This window comes from Pogoniulus pusillus, unplaced genomic scaffold (assembly GCF_015220805.1).
Source record: "Pogoniulus pusillus isolate bPogPus1 unplaced genomic scaffold, bPogPus1.pri scaffold_66_arrow_ctg1, whole genome shotgun sequence".
NCBI lineage: Eukaryota > Metazoa > Chordata > Aves > Piciformes > Lybiidae > Pogoniulus > Pogoniulus pusillus.
The window spans coordinates 259267-278899 of NW_026974715.1; the positions used below are offsets into that span (position 1 = coordinate 259267).

The 19633-nt window shown below is 60.5% G+C and overlaps 1 long non-coding RNA gene across 4 annotated transcripts; it reads left to right on the plus strand.

Annotated features, from left to right (window-relative positions):
* The first annotated feature begins 1441 nt into the window (after positions 1-1441).
* On the plus strand, positions 1442-12795 carry LOC135174485 (uncharacterized). Of its 4 annotated transcripts, XR_010301933.1 has the most exons (7): positions 1442-1574; positions 2189-2530; positions 3009-3255; positions 3351-3518; positions 4007-4100; positions 4506-4698; positions 12326-12795. It is a non-coding gene; the product is annotated as an uncharacterized LOC135174485 (long non-coding RNA). The 4 variants fall into 4 exon arrangements; XR_010301934.1 differs by lacking the exon at positions 12326-12795 and having other exon boundaries at positions 1444-1574; positions 3009-3177; positions 4506-6176; XR_010301931.1 differs by lacking the exon at positions 12326-12795 and having other exon boundaries at positions 1447-1574; positions 4506-6176.
* Positions 12796-19633: the final 6838 nt, after the last annotated feature.

A 19633-nucleotide genomic window follows, 5' to 3' on the forward strand; every position in this document is an offset into this window, starting at 1 on the left:
GAGAAATAAGGCTGCTTTCCTCTCACTAACATAATTAATAGCAATGGAGCACTAGTCATAGAATCCACCAGGTTGGAAGAGACCTCCAAGCTCAGCCAGTCCAACCTAGCACCCAGCCCTGGCCAATCAACCAGACCACGGCACTAAGTGCCTCAGCCAGGCTTTGCTTCAACACCTCTAGGAACGACGACTCCATCACCTCCCTGGGCAGCCCATTCCAATGCCAATCACTCTCTCTGGGAAGAGCTTCTTCCTAACATCCAGCCTAGACCTCCCCCAACACAACTTGAAACTGTGTCCCCTTGTTCTGTTGCTGCTTGCCTGGAAGAAGAGACCAACCCCACCTGGCTACAGCCTCCCTTCAGGTAGTTGTAAACAGCAATGAGCTCTGCCCTAAGTCTCCTCTTCTCCAGGCTGCACAACCCCAGTTCTAACAGCCCAATCTGGGTGGACACCAGGACATAGGTAAAGTGTCCAAACCTCAAGGTTCCAAGCAGTGACTGACTCTCAAAGAAACATGCATCAAGAGGAGTAAGACCTTGACAAGCTCTACAGAAGACAGCTCATAAAATGTGTGACATGTGAAATGCTTTCAGTATTTCTCCCTTGACAAAAATCCCACAGCCAACAGAAATGGTAAATGAAATAGCAGCTACAGCAACCATGTGAAGCTAATCTTTAACCTCTCTGCTCTTGAGTCACCTCATTATAATTGTGTGAAATTGTGTTCAACAGGAGAAGCCTTTCAAGAAGGGAAGGACAAACATTAGGTTTGCCTTCAGAAAGAAGGCAGCCAAGAAAGGATCGGTCCCTTTGGCCAACTCTCCCCCTAGGGCAATTGTGGGACAGAGGAGCAAGAGTTCCCTTTTGTATCCCTGCTCCACGCCGTTTAGCAGCCATCAAAGAGCAGTTGCCAAAGAATCCTTCAGAACAGGCCAAGCACAGGAGGCAACATCCTCCTAATGGCTGGAGACAATCAAACAGTGAATCACCGAGCTGCCTGCAGCCAGCTGAAGAAAGCCTCCTCAAGAGCCCTTGGCCGCCCTGCGGGACAGCAAACGCTGCTGCTCTGCAGGACCCACGCTGCTGGGCAGCTTCCTTCAACAGCCTGCTCCTGGGACAGAGGCAGAGAAGCAGAGAATGGGCTGGGTCGGAAGGGACCTTCAGGATCATCCAGTTCCAGCCTCTTGCCGCTCAGCACGCCCCGGGCCCTCGGCTGGGCTCTCTGGGCCGCACGGCGCTGGGCCCGCAGGCTCTGCCCGCCTCAGGCGCAGCGGGGCCGGGCCGGGGCTGGCTGCAGCCCGAGGCGGTGCCAGGCACCGGCAGCACTGCAGCCCCCAGGGGGCGCTGCGTGGAGCGGGCGGAGCGCGGGAGGGAGGGGCGGGGAGGGGCTGGCCGCGGGGGCGGGAGCGGGTGGGGCGCGAGGCGCTCCGCAGCCAATGGGAGGCTGCGCTCGGCCCTTGACCAATCAGCGCGGGGGGCGTGGTCGGCGGCACCGTTGGAGAGTGCTGCGGAGGAAGCAGCCGGAGAGGGGCGCTGGGAGCTGGCAGCGGAGCGGGACCGGAGCGGCTGCGGTGAGTGCCTGGGGGCGGCGTGTGCCGGGGCCCCGGGGGCTATGTCAGGCTGGGTGGGAGTGTGCTGGGGTCCTGCTGCCTGCAGGAAAGCCCTGGGGGTGCTCGTGGAGAGCAGCCTGCAGGCCTGGGCTGGCCGAGCTGCAGCAGGGGGTGCGCAGGCTGCCCCCGCTCCGCTCTGGGCCCGGGTGGGCTCTGCCCCTTGTGCACTCTCTTGCCCCACCCTGGGCACTCCCCTCTCTGTCCCTGCTGCTGTCACAGTGCCGCTGCGCGTCCGCGGCCCTGTTGCCATAGCAGTCGGGGCGCAGTGCAGCCGCCGGAGCGCGGCGGTGAGGCGAAGAGCTGCCGCTGGCCGCCGTTGCGGGGCGCCGCTGGCCGCCGTTGCGGGGCGCCGCTGGCCGCCGTTGCGGGGCGCCGCTGGCCGCCGTTGCGGGGCGCCGCTGGCCGCCGTTGCGGGGCGCCGCTGGCCGCCGTTGCGGGGCGCCGCTGGCCGCCGTTGCGGGGCGCCGCTGGCCGCCGTTGCGGCCCTTGAGCAAGAGGCACCTTCCCGGGCAGAGGAGTTTGTGTGGCTGACGCTGGTGCTGTGTGCTCAGCTGACTGCCTCCTCCTGCCTGCAGAGCGCAGAGCCGGGGCAGGGCGAAGCTCGGAGTCTCTCAGCCCCACAGCCGCCAGTGAGGCAGGGAGCAAAGCAGGAGCCTGCAGCACCGAGAGGCGGCGGCGAGCGAGGCTCTTGAGACGCCTGGCAGCGGCTCCGGGGGCAGAGCCGGCCCGGCCCAGGCGAGCCTCGCCACGGCCCTCGGCGGCTGCCGTCCGACTCCGTCCCGCCGGCGGGAGCCGCCCCGAGCCCTGCAGGCGTCTGGCCGCGGTGCTCGGCGACGGTGGCTGCCGGTGGAGGCCAGCGGCAGCGAGACGCCAGCGGCGGCAGCCTGCATCGCCTCTGCTTCTCCCAGCCGGCAGAGGTGAGTGGCAGAGAGTCGGCGCCCAGAGGCTGGGGGCGAAGGAGCAGTGGGGGTGGGCAGTGCCCCGTGGCAAAGCTGCCACGGCCTCGGCTGGCAGAGCCGGCAAAGGGCAGCACGGGCACAGCTGAGGGGATTTTCCCAGCTGGGGCCAGGCTCTGGCTGCCTTTGTCGGCCTCTCCATAGCCCCTTAGAGGATCGCTGAACTCTGAGGGGCTCAGATGAGCCATGGACATTGCTGGCGTCCTTCAGAGTCAGGCCAGAGTCCAAGGGGCAGAGCCTCAAGCAGAAAGCCCTCAGTAGAGCTGCAAACCATTGCTGCTGTCCTCTGCCTGCAGAGAGGGCACTGGGAGGGGAGAGGAACCTCCATCCATCAGCTGCACGGTTGCAGCCCCCAGCTCCTGCCCATGCCACGTACAGGCCCTGTCCTGTCCCTGCAGCCCTCGCTAACGTCTCTCTCTCCATCTCTCTCCCTTGAAAGGCTGCAATGACATCCCCCAGCAGCCTGCTTCAGGCGAAGCTGAAGAGCTGTAGCTCAGCCTTCCTTTGTGGCAGAGCTGTTCCAGCTCCCTGTCTCCTTCTGTGGCCTTCTCTGGACCCGCTCTTAACTGGTTGATGCCTTCCCTGTGCTGGGGAGCTGGATGCAGCAGGTGAGGAGGAGCCACAGCAGAGTGCAGCGGAAGGGCAGAATCGCCTGCCCTGCTCTGCTGAGCACTTTGAAGAGCCAGGTAATGACACAATGCCTTGAGTCAAAGCCTCTTTCCTCCTGTGTGCTTCTGCCTGACCTCTCCCTGCTCATGGAACTCCGTTTCTGTAACAAAAGGTCCTGCAGCTGCAGCAGGAGCTTGTGCACGCTGGCAGAGTGCAGCCTCTGGCAGAGTCCTCCCACGAAGCCCAGAAGCTTTGCAGCAGCTGCCTGCAGCAGAAGAGCAGTGAGCTGCAGAGGGAGAATGTCAGTTTGCAGGAGGAGCTGGAGAGATCTGAAGCTAAGGTATGGAGAAAGCCTCTCTCTTGGCAGCAGGTGGCTGCCCTACACAGCTGTCTGAGTGCACTCGAGCCAACTGTGCCCCAAGAGCAGAGGGAGTGACCTGGGAGTGACTCAGCTTTGTTTTGTGAGCCTGGGGCCTGCAGTTAGAGAGGTGCCTGAGAGTGAGGTCCCTTTGTCCATCACTGGAGCAGGAGGACAGGTGTATTTATTTCCCAGCACTGCTTCTGGGTCTGACACAGCAGGGCAAAACCTGCAGGGCCACCTGGAGGATGCCTGCAGGGGAACTGCGTCTGTCCAAGAGCTGGCAGGAGGCCTGCAGCGGTGAGGAGCTCAGAGTGGAGCCAGGCTCTGCTCTCTGTGTTCTTGTGTCCCAGCAAGGCAGCACAGGGTGGCCAGAGCTGCTTTTGCTGTAGGGGAGGTTGTGTCCCAGGCTTCTCTGGGGCTTTGTGCTCTTGTGCACTTCTGTGCTGAGGCCTGTGCTTGCTTGTCAGGGTCCAAGGTGAACATTGCAGGCTGAGCAGCACAGCCCAGGAGCAAGCCAGGAGCACTGCAGCCCTTCATAAAGACCTGCAAGCTGCTGCCTCGGTAAGCCAGTCAGAGCCTGGTTGCTTGGGGGTTGGTGTGGGGTGGTTTGGAGGCGAGGTGCTCCTGGAGAGCCTGGGAGAGATGAGTTCCTCTGTCCTGCTGCCTGGAGGCTGCTCTCCTGGCCTGCTGCCCAGCTGTGTGGCTTTGAGAGTTGTGTGGTGAGATGGTAGCAAGTGCCAGGCAATGGCATCCTTGTGAAGGAGTTGGCAGGGATGCTGCAGTTTGGAGCAGGGCCGAGGCTGGGAGCTCAGGCAGCACTTGAGGCAGTGCTGTGGGACAGGGATTTGGTCCTTTTGGCTGCAGGCTTTCCTTGGGCTCTGGTGCTGCTGGGTGTTTGCCCCTGGAGGCCCAGAGCGTGACAGGAGTTCTTTAGTTGCCTGCACTGTGCTCACCTTCCTGCTCCAGTGCCTGTGGATGCCTTGGCCAGAAGATGCAGCTCCATACTGCAGCGAGCAGACCTCCAAAGATGAACGTCCAGGACTAAGAAGGGACTCACTGCCACTGCCCAGAGCCGGAGGACCTGGCCTCGATGGCAAGCTGCAGGGAGGCATTCCTGGCTGGAGCGTGGCAAAGAGAGTTGGCCGTGGGCAGGCACAAGGTAGCAGGCCTGGCTGTGTGCTGCTCTCCAGCAGTGCCCCTGAGTGGAAGCGGAGCTGAGCCCAGCTCTGCTGTGCCCCCGTGCAGGGAGCTGCCTGCGAGCAGAGCCAGGCCTGGCCCTGGAGCTTGCAAGGTGCTTCTGCACATCAGCCCCTGGGCTTCCAGAGCTGCACAGGGCCTGGCAGGTGCAGGCTGCCTGCAGTGCCCCTGGGAGGGCAGGAAGGCTTTTCTGCCTGCCTTCAGGGAAAGCTGAGGCCCTGCGTGTGGGGTGTGGTGCTGGGGGCAGTGCTGGCTGCTGTCACTGACTGCTGGCCCATGGAGCACGGCACAGCTGTGCTGCCTGCATGGGCACATGGCAAAGGCCAACTGCTGCCTGCAGGTTGGAGGTGCTTCTGGATGAGGCAGAGCTGAGGCCAGGGATGGGGAGAGAGAGTGAATGGCAGCTGAGTGTGCGTGAGAGGGAGAAGCAGCAGGATGCAGGCCACTGTGGTCTGGAGGAGCAAGGAGCAGCAGCCCAGCTGAGACAGAGCTGGAGACAGGACAGCGAGACAGAGCTGAGGCAGGGGAAAAGAGAGGGAAAGAAAGCAGCAATGCTAAAGGCAAAAACCAACGAGGAGAGAAAAAGTGAGGCAGAGAAAGAGTGGGAGAGAAAGAAGGCAAAAGAAAAAGCACCACAAAAGCTCTGCCAGAAGACTGCTCTGGTTTGGCACAGCCCTGGCCAGTCTGTGCCACCTGATCAGCAGGCCCTGTGCTGGCTCTGGCCTCTGCTCCAGCCTCACTTTCTTCTGCAGAGCCTCAGCAGAGCGGAGTAGGAAGGGAGAGGAACCTCCCTCGCTCTGCTGGGCCCCCTGCAGGTTTGAGCAAGGAGAGGAGTGAGAGGCAGCAGCACCTGGCCTGCTGGGGACTCCATGTCCCTCTCCCCACTGCTAATGAAGCACAAAGCTGAGATCTTCCCCACTCTGCTGCATGGGCCACGGAGAAGCAGTCGCAGGCTGCTGGCCTCAGCTGAGCTGCAGCAGCTGCAGGAGGCAGGGTGAGAGCAGGGGCTGAGGCCAAGGAAGTAAGGCTCAACTCTGGAGCTGCTCCTGAGTGCCCCAGGGGTGGAGGAACCTTTGCATCTACTCTGCCTTGCAGTGGCTTCTGCTGCTGGGCACTGAGCCCAGAGGAGGCAGGGCAGGGCTGTGCCACAGCAACAAAAGGTTACTCTGGAGAGCTGGAGGGTTTAATTTGGAGAGTGGGAAGCATTCAGCCTGGGCCTGGGCTGCAGCCTCCAAGGGGCAGAGCGGATGAGGGTGAGGCTGGCCCAGGCTCAGGAAGCTGACAGGGCAGGGTCAAGAGAAGCTGCAGGCAGCAGCAGACATTTTGCACTGAGCTGAGCTGCAGGACTGGATGAAAAAGCTGAAAGCTGAGCTTTGTGCTGGCCTAGGCAGCGGTGGGGAGCAGCGGGAGGGAAGCTGCTGGGGGCACAGCAGGGCTGCTGCAGAGGCTGAGGTGGGGCAGAGGCAGGCGGCAGCAGAGTGCCCGGAGCTAAGGTGGGGCAGAGGGAAAGAGCTGCTGCTGCCTTTGCTGCTCTGCCTCTCTCTCGGCCCTTTTCTTCCTGCCCCTGTCTCAGCCCCTGCCCTGCTCCTCTCTGCCTCCTACCGCCCACCCGGCGGAGGGGGTGGGGGCGGAGTCAGAGAGAGGGGCGGGGGGTTGGGGGCGGAGGTAGACAGGCGGGGGGTTGGGGGCGGAGTTAGTCAGGCGGGGGGGGTGGGGGCGGAGTTAGTCAGGCGGGGGGGTGGGGGCGGAGTTAGTCAGGCGGGGGGGGGTGGGGGCGGAGTTAGTCAGGCGGGGGGGGGTGGGGGCGGAGTTAGACAGGCAGGGGGGTGGGGGCGGAGTTAGACAGGCGGGGGGGTGGGGGTGGAGTTAGTTGGGGGTAGGGGGCGGAGTTAGTGAGGGGGGGTGGGGGCGGAGTTAGTTGGGGGTTGGGGGCGGAGTTAGACAGGCGGGGGGTGGGGTCAGAGTTAGACAGGCGGGGGGTGGGGGCGGAGTTAGGCAGGCGGGGGTTGGGGCGGACTTAGTCAGGCGGAGTGGCGGGGGCGGAGTTAGGTGGGTCTTGGGGGCGGAGTTAGACAGGCGGGGGGGTGGAGCCGGAGTTAGCTGGGGGTTGGGGGTGGAGTTAGACAGTGGGGAGGAAGGGCGGAGTTAGTCAGGCGGGGGGGTGGGGTCGGAGTTAGTCAGGCAGGGGGGTGGGGTCGGAGTTAGTCAGGCGGGGGGGTGGGGTCGGAGTTAGTCAGGCGGGGGGGTGGGGTCGGAGTTAGTCAGGCAGGGGGGTGGGGGCGGAGTTAGTCAGGCAGGGGGGTGGGGGCGGAGTTAGGAGGGGTGGGGGCGGAGTTAGACAGGCAGGGCTGGGGCGGAGTTAGTTGGGGGTTGGGGGCGGAGTTAGGCAGGCGGGGGGGTGGCGGCGGAGTTAGCTGGGGGTTGGGGGTGGAGTTAGACAGGCGGGGGGTGGTGGGCGGAGTTAGACAGGCGGACGGTGGGGGCGGAGTTAGTCAGGCGGGGGGGTGTGGGCAGAGTTAGGTGGGGCTTGGGGGCAGAGTTAGACAGGCGGGGGGGTGGAGGCGGAGTTAGCTGGGGGTTGGTGGAGTTAGACAGGTGGGAGGTGGGGGCGGAGTTAGGCGGGGGGGGTGTGGGCGGAGTTAGGTGGGAGTTGGGGGCGGAGTTAGGCGGGGGGTGGGGCGGAGTTAGACAGGCGGGGGGTGGGGCGGAGTTAGACAGGCGGGGGGTGGGGCGGAGTTAGACAGGCGGGGGGTGGGGCGGAGTTAGACAGGCGGGGGGTGGGGCGGAGTTAGACAGGCGGGGGGGTGGGGCGGAGTTAGACAGGCGGGGGGTGGGGCGGAGTTAGACAGGCGGGGGGGTGGGGGCGGAGTTAGACAGGCGGGGGGTGGGGGCGGAGTTAGACAGGCGGGGGTGGGGGCCGGAGTTTGTCAGGCGGGGCGGGTGGGGGCGGAGTTTGTCAGGCGGGGCGGGTGGGGGCGGAGTTTGTCAGGCGGGGGGGGTGGGGGCGGAGTTTGTCAGGCGGGGCGGGTGGGGGCGGAGTTTGTCAGGCGGGGGGGGGTGGGGGCGGAGTTTGTCAGGCGGGGGGGTGGGGGCGGAGTTAGTCAGGAGGAGGGGTGGGGGCGGAGTTAGACAGGCGGGGGGTGGGGGCGGAGTTAGACAGGCCGGGGGGTGGGGGCGGAGTTAGTCAGGCGGGGGGTGGGGGCGGAGTTTGTTAGACAGGCGGGGGGGGTGGGGGCGGAGTTAGTCAGGAGGAGTGGTGGGGGCGGAGTTAGGTGGGGCATGGGGGCGGAGTTAGACAGGCGGGGGAGTGGGGGCGGAGTTAGGCAGGCCGGGGGGTGGGGGCGGAGTTAGTCAGGCGGGGGGTGGGGGCGGAGTTTGTCAGGCGGAGGGGTGGGGGCGGAGTTAGAAAGGTGGGGGTCGGGGTCGGAGTTTGACAGGCGGGGGCGTGGGGGCGGAGTTAGGCATGCGGGGGGGTGGGGGCGGAGTTATGCAGAAGGGGGCGTGGGGGAGGAGTTAGGGGGGCTTGGGGGCGGAGTTATGTAGGCGGGGGGGTGAGGGCGGAGTTATGTAGGCGGGGGGGGTGGGGGCGGAGTTAGGCAGACGGGGGGTGAGGGCGGAGTTAGGCAGGCGGGGGGTGGGGGCGGAGTTAGGCAGGCGGGGGGGTGGGGGCGGAGTTAGGCAGGCGGGGGGGTGGGGGCGGAGTTAGAAAGGTGGGGGTCGGGGGCGGAGTTTGACAGGCGGGGGCGTGGGGGCGGAGTTAGACAGGCGGGGGGATGGGGCGGAGTTAGGTGGGCTTGGGGGCGGAGTTAGACAGGCGAGGGGTGGGGGCGGAGTTAGGCAGGCGGCGGTTGGGGGCGGAGTTATGCAGAAGGAGGCGTGGGGGAGGAGTTAGGGGGGCTTGGGGGCGGAGTTAGACAGGCGGGGGGGGTGAGGGCGGAGTTAGAGAGGCGGGCGGTTGGGGGCGGAGTTAGGCAGGCGAGGGGTGGGGGCGGAGTTAGGCAGGCGGGGGAGTGGGGGCGGAGTTAGAGAGGCGGGGGTGGGGGTGGAGTTAGAGAGGCGGGGCTTTGGGGGCGGAGTTAGGTGGGGCTTGGGGGCGGAGTTAGACAGGCGGGGGGATGGGGCGGAGTTAGGTGGGGCTTGGGGGCGGAGTTAGACAGGGGGGGGGGTGGGGGCGGAGTTGGGTAGGCGGGGGGGTGAGGGTGGAGTTAGACAGGCGGGGGGTGGGGGCGGAGTTAGGCCGGCGGGGGTGGGGGCGGAGTTAGGTGGGGCTTGGGGGCGGAGTTAGGCAGGCGGGGGGGTGGGGGCGGAGTTAGGTGGGCTTGGGGGCGGAGTTAGACAGGCGGGGGGGTGGGGGTGGAGTTAGGTAGTAGGGAGGGTGGTTTTGGAGTTAGAGAGATGGGGGTTGGAGGCGGAGTTAGGCAGGAGGGGGGGTGGGGGAGGAGTTAGGGGGGCTTTGGGGCGGAGTTAGACAGGCGGGGAGGTGGGGGCGGAGTTAGACAGGCGGGAGGTGGAGGCGGAGTTAGACAGGTGGGGAGGTGGGGGCGGAGTTAGGCATGCGGGGGGGTGAGGGTGGAGTTAGACAGGCGGATGGGTGGGGGCGGAGTTAGGCAGGCGGGGGCATGGGGGAGGAGTTAGATAGGCGGGGGCGTGGGGGAGGAGTTAGATAGGCGGGGGGGTGGGGGCGGAGTTAGAAAGGTGGGGGGTGGGGGAGGAGTTAGACAGGCGAGGGGGTGGGGGCGGAGTTAGACAGGCGGGGGGGTGGGGGCGGAGTTAGACAGGCGGGGGGGTGGGGGAGGAGTTAGACAGGCGGGGGGGTGGGGGCGGAGTTAGACAGGTGGGGGGTTGGGGGCGGAGCTAGACAGGCGGGGGGTGAGGGCGGAGTTAGGCAGGCGGGGGGGTGGGGGAGGCGTTAGACAGGCGGGGGGGTGGGGGCGGACTTAGGAGCGGGTGTGGGGGCGGAGTTCTACAGGTTGGGTGGGAGGCGGGTGGGAGGGTGGCAGGGGAGGGGGGCGGGCAGGAGGCAGAGAGGGGAGGGGGTGGGGGCAGAGACAGCGGCAGGAAGAAAGGGCCGAGAGAGGCCGAGGAGCCAAGGTCACAGCAAAGGCTCTGCCCGCACACAGCTCTGCTCTGGCTCAGCTCTTCCCACTCTGCCCCAGCTGAGCTCCAGGCCCTGTGCTGCCGCCTGCCTCGGCTCCACCTCAGCCTCTGCAGAGCTGAAGCTGCCGGCAGCAGCAGCACTGTTGCTGCCTTCTGTCCCACGCAGCTGCTGCTGTGCAGTTGGCAGCGATTCTGTCACGGCTCTTGCTCTGGCCCCTGCAGCACTGCCCACATTGAGACTCTGGAGCCAGTGAGGTTGTTATTGAACCTTGCCATGCATGGAGGCAGTGAGGCAGCTGCCACAGCCCATGGCTGCACTGCAGTGCACTGGCACAAGAGCAGCTCAGTGTCCTGCCAAGCAGAGGCAGCTCTCCAGAACCTTCTCCTCACTCTTTGACTGCAAGGCAGAAAGTTCAGATTTCAGGGGCAGGTTTCTGCAGCAGAGGCATTGCCCCCACGCCTGCAAGCACCTGGCTGCGGTGCAGCCCAGCCAAAGCCTGCTGGGGACTCCCTTGGGAATGCTGATAGGGAATGAAGCACAACGCTGAGATCTTCCCCACTTTGCTGCTTCGGCCACGGAGAAGCAGTCGCAGGCTGCAGGAGGCAGGGTAAGAGCAGGGGCTGAGGCCAAGCAAATAAGGCTCAACTATAGCTGTTGTGAGTAGAGCTGCTCCTGAATGCCCCAGGGGCAAAGGAACCTTTGCATCTACTCTGCCTTGCAATGGCTTCTGCTGCTGGGCATTGAGCCCAGAGGAGGCAGGGCAGGGCTGTGGCACCGGGAACCTTTTGTTACTGTGGCACAGCAGTTTGGAGAGTGGGAAGCATTCAGCCTGGGTCTGGGTTGCAGCCCCCAAGGGGAAGATTGGATCAGGCTGAGGCTAACACAGCCTCAGGAAGCTCACAGGGCAGGGTAAGGAGAAGCTGCAGGCACCAGGCACACATTTTGCACTGAGCTGAGCTGCATCAATAGATTAAAAGATGAAAGCTGAGCTTTGTGCTCAGCTAGACCCTAAGGACAAGTGCTGCAGAGCTGCAGCCAGAGAGCCAAATGCCAGCAGAGGGGTCAGAGCCTTGCTCAGCAGCAGGCAATGCTACAGTGCACAGTGCATGAACCCAGCAGCAGCTTGCACAGAGAGCAGCTGCTGCTTCCCAACTGCCAGTGGCTGCTGCTGCTGCTGCAACCTCGTTACAGGAGCTTGTATGGAAGCACTGAGAGCACCTCAGGCTTACCTTCAAAAGGACTCCCTCAGCAGGAGCAGAGGGCACCGTGGAGGTGCCCTCAGAGCCAAAAGCAAAGAGCTTTGCTCCAGGGAACTGGACTTGCTTGTAGCCACTGCCCCCGCACAGCACAGAGGGACCTGTGGCTGCGCTGGGAAGATGCTGCTCAAGACACCTTCGAGCCACTGCTGTGGATGTACCATTGCATGAACTGGCATGGCAAGGAGAGGACAAAAGCCCCAAGTGCAGTGGGCTGGGAGGAAAGCCAAGTGACTGTTCCTCACAGAGGATGGCCCTGGGACACCTCTAAGGGCCTCTCTTGACCCAACACAGGCTGCAGAGCACCAAGAGTGCCAAGCTTCCACAGGCACTGCTGCCTGTGTGTATTGCCCCAGCACTGCTGGCTCGTGCTCAGCCAGCATGCCACCAGCACCCCCAGGTGCCCCAAGCCTGCAGTGCTGCCTGAGGTTGGTGTGACCCCAGTGCAGGACCCCACACTTGGCTCTGTTACACCTCATACACCTGACCTTGCTCCATTGATGCAGCCTGTCCAGATCCCTCTGCAGACTCTCCTGCCCTGCAGCAGGTCAGCACTGCCACCCAATGTGGTGCCATCTGCAAACGCAGCCAGGGGGCACTGAGTCCCCTCCTCAGATGGGTGCTGTGCAGCACCCCCAACCCTAAGACTGCAGTGAGCAGCCTGCAGAGCCGCCAGAGGCTGAGGGCATTGTTGCTGCTGTCCCCAGCGGCGGGGGAGCCACCTGGCTTACTGCAAGCTGATTCAGTAGCTTCAGGGCCCAGGTACTGCAGCACCCAGGCCACATCAGCAGTTTTGTGTCTTAATTGGAGCCCCCCAAAGCTGTGCTGCAAAAGAGCTGAGGAGGTCTTGTGAAGATGCCATGGCCTTGGTTTGGCCGAGACTGATGGAGCAAGGCTACAACAAACACCTGTGCTGCTCTGGGCTGGCAGGGAGCAGCTGGGGCAGCCTGTTCAGCCTGCTGATGAGAATCTGCTGCCCTGCTGCTCACGCCAGCTTTGTAGCACAAGTGCTGGCTGCAGCAGAGGGTGGGGAGGCTTGGAGTTCAGCTCTGGGGGGCTTTCTTCCACTCTCTGGGTTGGGGTCTGTGTCTCTTTCACTTGGCTTGGACACTGCCCTTTGCCACTTGCTGCTTTGTTTGCTGAGTGTGTTCTGCTGCCTTGGTTTGCTTTGCTTGCTCAGAAGGTGCTGTACATTGAGTTACTTTGCATTAAACTCTCCTTGTCTCAACCCACAGGGCTCTGGTTTCCTTCTCTCTCTCCCCTTGAGCTCACTCTGTCTCAGAGCAGGGCAGTACCCAGCGCCAAGGCAGATGTTCACCCCCAGGAGGTCAGCCAGAGCTCACCTTGCCATCCCCACCTGTGCTGGAGACTGTTCTCAGCGTAGCTGCACTCAGCGGAGTAGCCTTCCCCATCGGGAGCCTTCCAGCCCATGGCACACTCCTGCTGCTGCGTGTCTGAGGGGCAGCCAGCACTGAGCACACCTTGCACTCACCCACAGCTGAAGGCCTTCATCTCCAGAAGGTCTCCATCCCAGCCCTCTAAGCCAGCCTGGAGGCAGCGACCCAACGCCAGCAGCCTGTGCTTACCCTCCAGCACGTGGGGCTTTTGCACTGGCCACAGATCACTGCCTCTCAGGAGCTCACTTCTTCCTCCAGCTGTACAGGGCTGCTGAGAGGCTCTCTGCCAGCTGCAGGCACTCTGCAACCAGGGCCCACAGCCACCTTTCTTCTCCTCCTCCCCTTGCTCTCCACTCCATCCAAGCAGCTGCTGGCAGCTCTCTTCCCACAGACCATCTGATTGCAGCCTCCACCCCAGTGTCCAGGCCAGAAGCAGATCTCTCCTTCACAGAATAGGGAGGCCTAAAAACGCCTCCAGCACAAGGTTCCTGCCTGGTGCATGTGGGGCAGGCTGTGGATGGAGTCGACCTGGACTTGAGCAAAGCCTTTGACACTGTCTGCCACAAGCAGCTCCTGGCCAAGCTGGCAGCTCATGGCTTGGAGAGATTCACTGTGTGCTGGGTCAGGAAGTGGCTGGATGGCAGAGCCCAGAGAGTGGTGGTGAATGGTGCCACATGCAGTTGGCAGCTGGCACTGGTGGTGTGCCCCAGGGGTCAGTGCTGGGCCCAGTCCTGTTCAATATCTTTATTGATGACCTGGACGAGGGGATTGAGTCCAGCAGCAGTAAGTTTGCAGATGACACCAAGCTAGGAGCAGGTGTGGAGCTGTTGGAAGGTAGGAGAGCCCTGCAGAGGGACCTGGCCAGGCTGGATGGGTGGGCAGAGGCCAATGAGATGAGATTTAACAAGGCCAAGTGCAGGGTTCTGCACTTCGGCCACAACAACCCCAAGCAGCACTATAGGCTGGGGACAGAGTGGCTGAAAGTAGCCAGGAGGAAAGGGAGCTGGGGGTACTGGTAGAGAGTAGCTGAAGCTGAGCCAGCAGTGCCCAGGTGGCCAAGAGAGCCAATGGCATCCTGGCCTGGCTCAGGAGCAGTGTGGCCAGCAGGACAAGGGAGGTTACTCTGCCCTGTACTCAGCACTGCTCAGGCCACACCTTGAGTGCTGTGTCCAGTTCTGGGCCCCTCAATTCAAGAGAGATGTTGAGGTGCTGGAAGGTGTCCAGAGAAGGGCGACAGAGGCCTTTGAGGGGCCTGGAGCACAAAGCCTGTGAGGAGAGGCTGAGGGAGCTGGGGGTGTGCAGCCTGGAAGAGAGGAGGTTCAGGGCTGACCTCATTGCTGCCTGCAACTACCTGAAGGGAGGCTGTAGCCAGGTGGGGTTGGGCTCTGCTGCCAGGCAACCAGCAACAGAGCAAGGGGACACAGCCTCAAGCTGTGCCAGGCAGGGTCTAGGCTGGATGTTAGGAGGAAGTTCTTCCCTGAGAGTGATTGGCATTGGAATGGGCTGCCCAGGGAGGTGGTGGAGGCACTGTGCCTGGAGGTGTGCACTTAGTGCCATGGTCTGGTTGACTGGGTAGGGCTGGGGGATAGGTTGGACTGGATGATCTTGGAGGTCTCTTCCAACCTGGTTGATTCTGTGATTCTGTGACTCTATGCATGGTTAATGTTTGCTTCCCTCGGTGTGGTACAGCCATAGGCTTGTACAGACAGCAGTAACAGAGGCAGAGCTGGAGCTGCACAGTCACAGGGGTAACAAAGAGAGCACAGAAATAACATCCAGCATGGGTAAAGAACGTCCTGCATGGGGAATTTGGATGCAGCATGGAGCTGCAGAGCAGGGAAGGGAAGAGAAGGGTACAAAAGTGAGCTAGAAAACCTCAACATGACTCCAGAGTTCTTTGGGCTCTACGGTGAGGAAGAAGATAGCATCGACACTAGCCCCATACTTCTCCCAGCAGAGGGCTCCAGAGGATGGCAGCTCACAACACATTACCCCTCCCCTGCACCAGGAGGAAGCCTCTGCAATGAGACTGCTGAGCACAGAGGCTCAGTGAGACCTGTAGGAGCAGCGGGAGGGAAGCCAGGAGAAGGATGTGAGTGAAACACAGCTGCAGCATCCTGAACTGCATCATGCTGGGGTTAGTCTTTTCCCCTCATATCAGGTGCTAGAAGGAAGAAGTTCTTTGCAGTGAGGGTGGTGAAACACTGGAACAGGCTGCACAAGGAGGCTGTGGATGCTCCCTCCCTGGAGCTGTTCAAAGCTAGGTTAGATGAGGCCTTGGGTGACCTGTTGTAGCAGGAGATGTCCCTGCCTCTGGCAGGGGGGGGATGGAACTGGATGATCTTTGAGGTCCTTTCCAACCTAAACCATTCTGTGATTCTAATGAGAGGAAGTGGCCTGAAATGTGCCCAAGGAGGTTTAGACTGGATATGGGGAAAAACTTATTTCCTGAGAGAGGGGTCAGGCACTGGGGCAGATGTTTCCCAACCCAAACAACTCCATGGTTCTGTGATTGTTTTTTCTTTCCCTGGATCAGTTCTATTTGGACTGATTTGTGTCTGAAGATTTGGTCCATAGTAAAACCAATTACTGGCTTTTTTTATAGGACCTTGCCCTTGGCAGGGGGGGTGGAGCAAGATGATCTTTTAAGGTCCCTTCCAGCCCCAGCCAGGCTAAGATTCTATGATGTATAAGCTGTGCTTCCTCTTTGCCCATGCTCAAGATTTGAAGCACAACACAGTAACTGACCAATGTGCCCAGTTCTGTCCCTCAGAACTTCATACTGGTGTGGCCAATGCAGCAGGGAACATTGACTGCCAGGTTCTGAGGCTCCTGAGGATGGGGTACCACTGCCTCTGGGTCAGATGATGACAGAATTTGTTTTGTCCTTGGAAGAAGATGAGCACAAATGCAACCTCTAAGAAGGTGAAAGAACCCTCACATCAGCTCCTCTTGCTCTGCCAAGTGGAAACAAGCCACAGAGATCCTCTCTGTGAAAAGAACAGAACTAAGCAGGGCACAGCAAAGCTGTCACACACCCCTCTCTGTCACACAATCCCCTTCATGATGTAACACAGCACTCTCCATGACATTACAGAATCCCATCAATGATGTCACACAGATTTCTCCATAGCATCACAGAATCCCTTCTATGACACACAACCCTCTCTATGATGTCACACAATCCCCACTGTGATGTCAGACAGCCCGTTCTATGATGTCACATACAGCCCTCTCCATGACGTCACACAATCTCCACTATGACATCAAACAGCCCCCTCCATGATGTCACACAATGCCTTCCATGGCACATGTCACATAGCCAGCTCTATGATGTCACTCAATCCCATCCATGGCATCACATGACCCCCTCTATAACCCCTTCTATGATGTCACACAATCACTTCTATGATGTCACAAAATCCTTTCTCTGATGTCTCACAGCTGTCTCTAGGAGCAGATGTTGATCTGTTGGCAGGTAGGAGAGCCCTGCAGGGGGACCTGGACAGGCTGGATGGGCAGAGGCCAATGGGATGAGATTTAAGAAGGCCAAGTGCTGGGTTCGACACTTTGGCCACAACAATCCAAGCAGCACTACAGGCTGGGGACAGAGCATCACAGTGTCACAGTACCACCAAGGTTGGAAGAGACCTCACAGGTCATCAAGTCCAACCCTTTACCACAGAGCTCAAGGCCAGAGCATGGCACCAAGTGCCACGTCCAGTCCTGCCTTGAACTGCCACAGGGACGGCGACTCCACAACCTCCCCGGGCAGCCCATTCCAGTGTCCAATGACTCTCTCAGTGAAGAACTTTCTCCTCACCTCAAGTCTAAATCTCCCCTGGCACAGCTTGAGGCTGTGTCCTCTTGTTCTGGTGCTGGCCACCTGAGAGAAGAGAGCAACCTCCTCCTGGCTACAACCTCTTCAGGTAGTTGTAGACAGCAATAAGGTCTCCCCTGAGCCTCTTCTTCTCCAGGCTAAACAATCTCAGCTCCCTCAGCCTCTCCTCGTAGGGCTTGTGCTCGAGGCTGAGAGCAGCCAGGAAGAAAGGGAGCTGGGGGTACTGGTAGATAGTAGCTGCACATGAGCCAGCAGTGTGCCCCGGTGGCCAAGAGAGCCAAAGGCATCCTGGCCTGGATCAGGAGCAGTGTGGCCAGCAGGATGAGGGAGGTTATTCTGCCCCCGTGCTCAACACTGATCAGGCCACACTTTGAGTGCTGTGTCCAGTTTTGGGCTCCTCAATTCAAGAGAGATGTTGAGGTACTGGAACATGTCCAGAGAAGGGCAACGAAGCAGGTGAAAGGCCTGGAACACAAAGCCTGTGAGGAGAGGCTGAGGGAGCTGGGGGTGTGCAGCCTGCAGAAGAGGAGGCTCAGGGGTGACTTCATTGCTGCCTACAACTACCTGAAGGGAGGCTGCAGCCAGGTGGGGGTTGGTCTCTTCTCCCAGGCAAGCAGCAACAGAACAAGGGGACACAGTCTCAAGTTGTGCCAGGGGAAGCAGAGGCTGGATGTTAGGAGGAAGTATTCACAGAGAGTGATTGGCATTGGAATGGGCTGCCCAGGGAGGTGGTGGAGGCACTGCCCCTGGAGGTGTTCAAGGAAAGCCTGGATTAGTGCCATGGTGTAGTTGATTGGACAGGGCTGATAGGTTGGGCTGGATGATCTTGGAGATCTCTTCCAACCTGGGTGATTCTATGATTCCCTACTGTCACACAATCCCCAGTGCCACATCACGCAGGCCTCTCTATGATGTCACACAATCTCCTATACGATGTCACACAGCCCTCTCCATGGTGTCCCTGAATCCCTTCTGTAACATAACTCAGCCCTCTCTATAATCTCACACAGTCTCCTCTATGACGTCACACAATCCCCTCTATTACATCACAGGATAAGTGAGGCTGAAGGATGTGATTGGTGCTGAGATGGATGCAATGTATCATAAGGGGCAGCAGGGGGCAGGATGTGCCTCAGCCAATCAGTTCCTGTCGCTAGCTGCAAGAGTGCACACAGCCAAGGGAGCAGCGCAGGGCCTGGAGGTCACTCAAGGGACAGGGGAGGGAGACTCAACCTTCATCCTGCCGACCACCAGAAAAAGGGACAGGAAGAGCCCAGAGTTACACCAGGCAGGTGCACAAATGCTCTGCCTCTGCCAAGAGCTGCTCTGCACAGTTCCAGGAAGGGTTATGCATATCCATGGGGCCATTGGTTATGGACAGCTCAGTCACACCAAAGGGTAAGTGCCAGCACTGGGGGCATGCGAGTTGGGGGGCACAGACTCCCCTCATACCCAGCGCTGTTTGCCTGCTACCCCACAAGAGAAGCCCTCCCTGACTCTTGCACGCTGGCAGGGACAGCTCAGTACCAGCACATTGGCACATCTATAGCAAGTGTGGGGGCTGGGCTGGGATTCCTTTTCGGCAGGGACCCTGCTGGCTGCTGCTCAGGGAGGCCACACACCCACCTCTGATGGTGGCCCGAGGCGGGAGAACAGGGACACCTCGGCAAAGAGGACACCCAGTGAGGGAATAGGCAAAGCAAAGACAAAGAGTCCCCAGGGACAGGGCAGTAAAATTGCCCATAATTGCTGTGCCCCAAGAGCCAGGCAGGAGCGCAGGGCTGGGCAGTGCTGCCTGGCTGCGTGGAGGGAGGGAGCTCGAATGGAGTGCGCTTGAGATGCAACCCAGTGGCCAACGAGCGCAGGTCCCTTTAAACCTCCACTCTGTGTCCCCCGAGGGGCAGGGCAGGTAGAAGTACGAAGCAGAAGCTGGGACCTCACTGGGGTCGCAGGCAGGAGCGGTTAGTGGGCAGGACCTCGGGAGCAATGGGGCAGGGCTGCAGTAAGCGAGCAGGTCCCAGGCAAAGCAGGAGCCAGGAGTTAATAGCAGAGAGTCCCCAGGACAGTCCCCTAGGGATAATGGTAAGGAACCAGAGGGAGGCAGAATGTGCTAGAGATAAGAGTAAGGAGAAGACGATAGGATTTTGTGTGCTAAAATGGAGCACAGGAAAGATCAGAGCAGCACAAGTGCACTGCCACCAGATGGCTCATCTGAAGGGTGGCTCTGCAGGCTCCCAGTAGCTCTGGCACCAGTACGGAGCCTTTCCACCAGGGAGAAAGTGACTCTGCCAGTTGTTGGAAGGTTCTATCTGGCCCACGGCAGCTGAAGTACTGAAGTTACAGGTTAAGTTACAGGAGAGGGAGGAGAAAGAGGATAAGAGAGGGATAACAGGGGACCCCCTACAGCATTTACCCCTCTCTCTGTACCCCCTCCATACCGCCCCGTCCCCTTACCTCCTGCACCCTCAGCCCCGGTTAACCTTCATTCCCCCACTGCCCCGGTGGAGAAAAAGAGGCAGTGCCCTCCCTCGTACAACTCATGGCCAGCCCAGTAAGCAGCAGGGTAAGAAAGAAACCTGTGAGTAAGAACAGAAACCCCAGGTCTTAGTCCTGCATGGAAATGAGAGCAGCAGTGAAGAGGAGGGGGAAGAGAGAAATAGGATATCCCACACCCAACTCTGCCCTCTAAGAGAGGTTCCTTTGGGGGCAGCCAGGGGGAACAGGATCTGTAAATGCAGCCCTTAGTGCAGGAGAAGGAAGGAGTTTTAAGAAGGAAATGGGAAAGCTCTTAGATGATCCTCTCGGGGCAGCCAAGAGGCTGGACCAGTTCCTAGGACCCAACATTTCAGCTGGGAAGAACTGCAGTCGGTTATGGCTCTTCTGTTTACCTCTGAAGAGAGGCAAAAGATTCGAACAGCAGGAATGAGAATCTGGGAAAGGGAAAACCAGGCAGGACCCCTGGGGATCAGAAAATACCTTTAAGGGCTCGAGGGTGGGATCAGCATAACCCTGTTGGTGGACAACAAATGTGGGACTTAAGGACTCTGACGACCCGGGGAGGAAAAGAAGCAGTACCCAGGGGGCAGAATATCACTAAGGCACTTAAGGAACACCAAGGTAGGGATGAATCAGCAACCGAGTGGTTGGAAAGGTGACAGCGAGACCTCCAGCTGTGCTCCGGGATGGAGCCTAATACCGCAGCTGGAGAAGTGGTGACAAGAACTCAGTTTGTCACCAAGTCATGGGCTGGCACTGGGAGGAAGTCAGAGAAGGCAGAAGATTGGTCTGAGAGAGGACTACAGGAG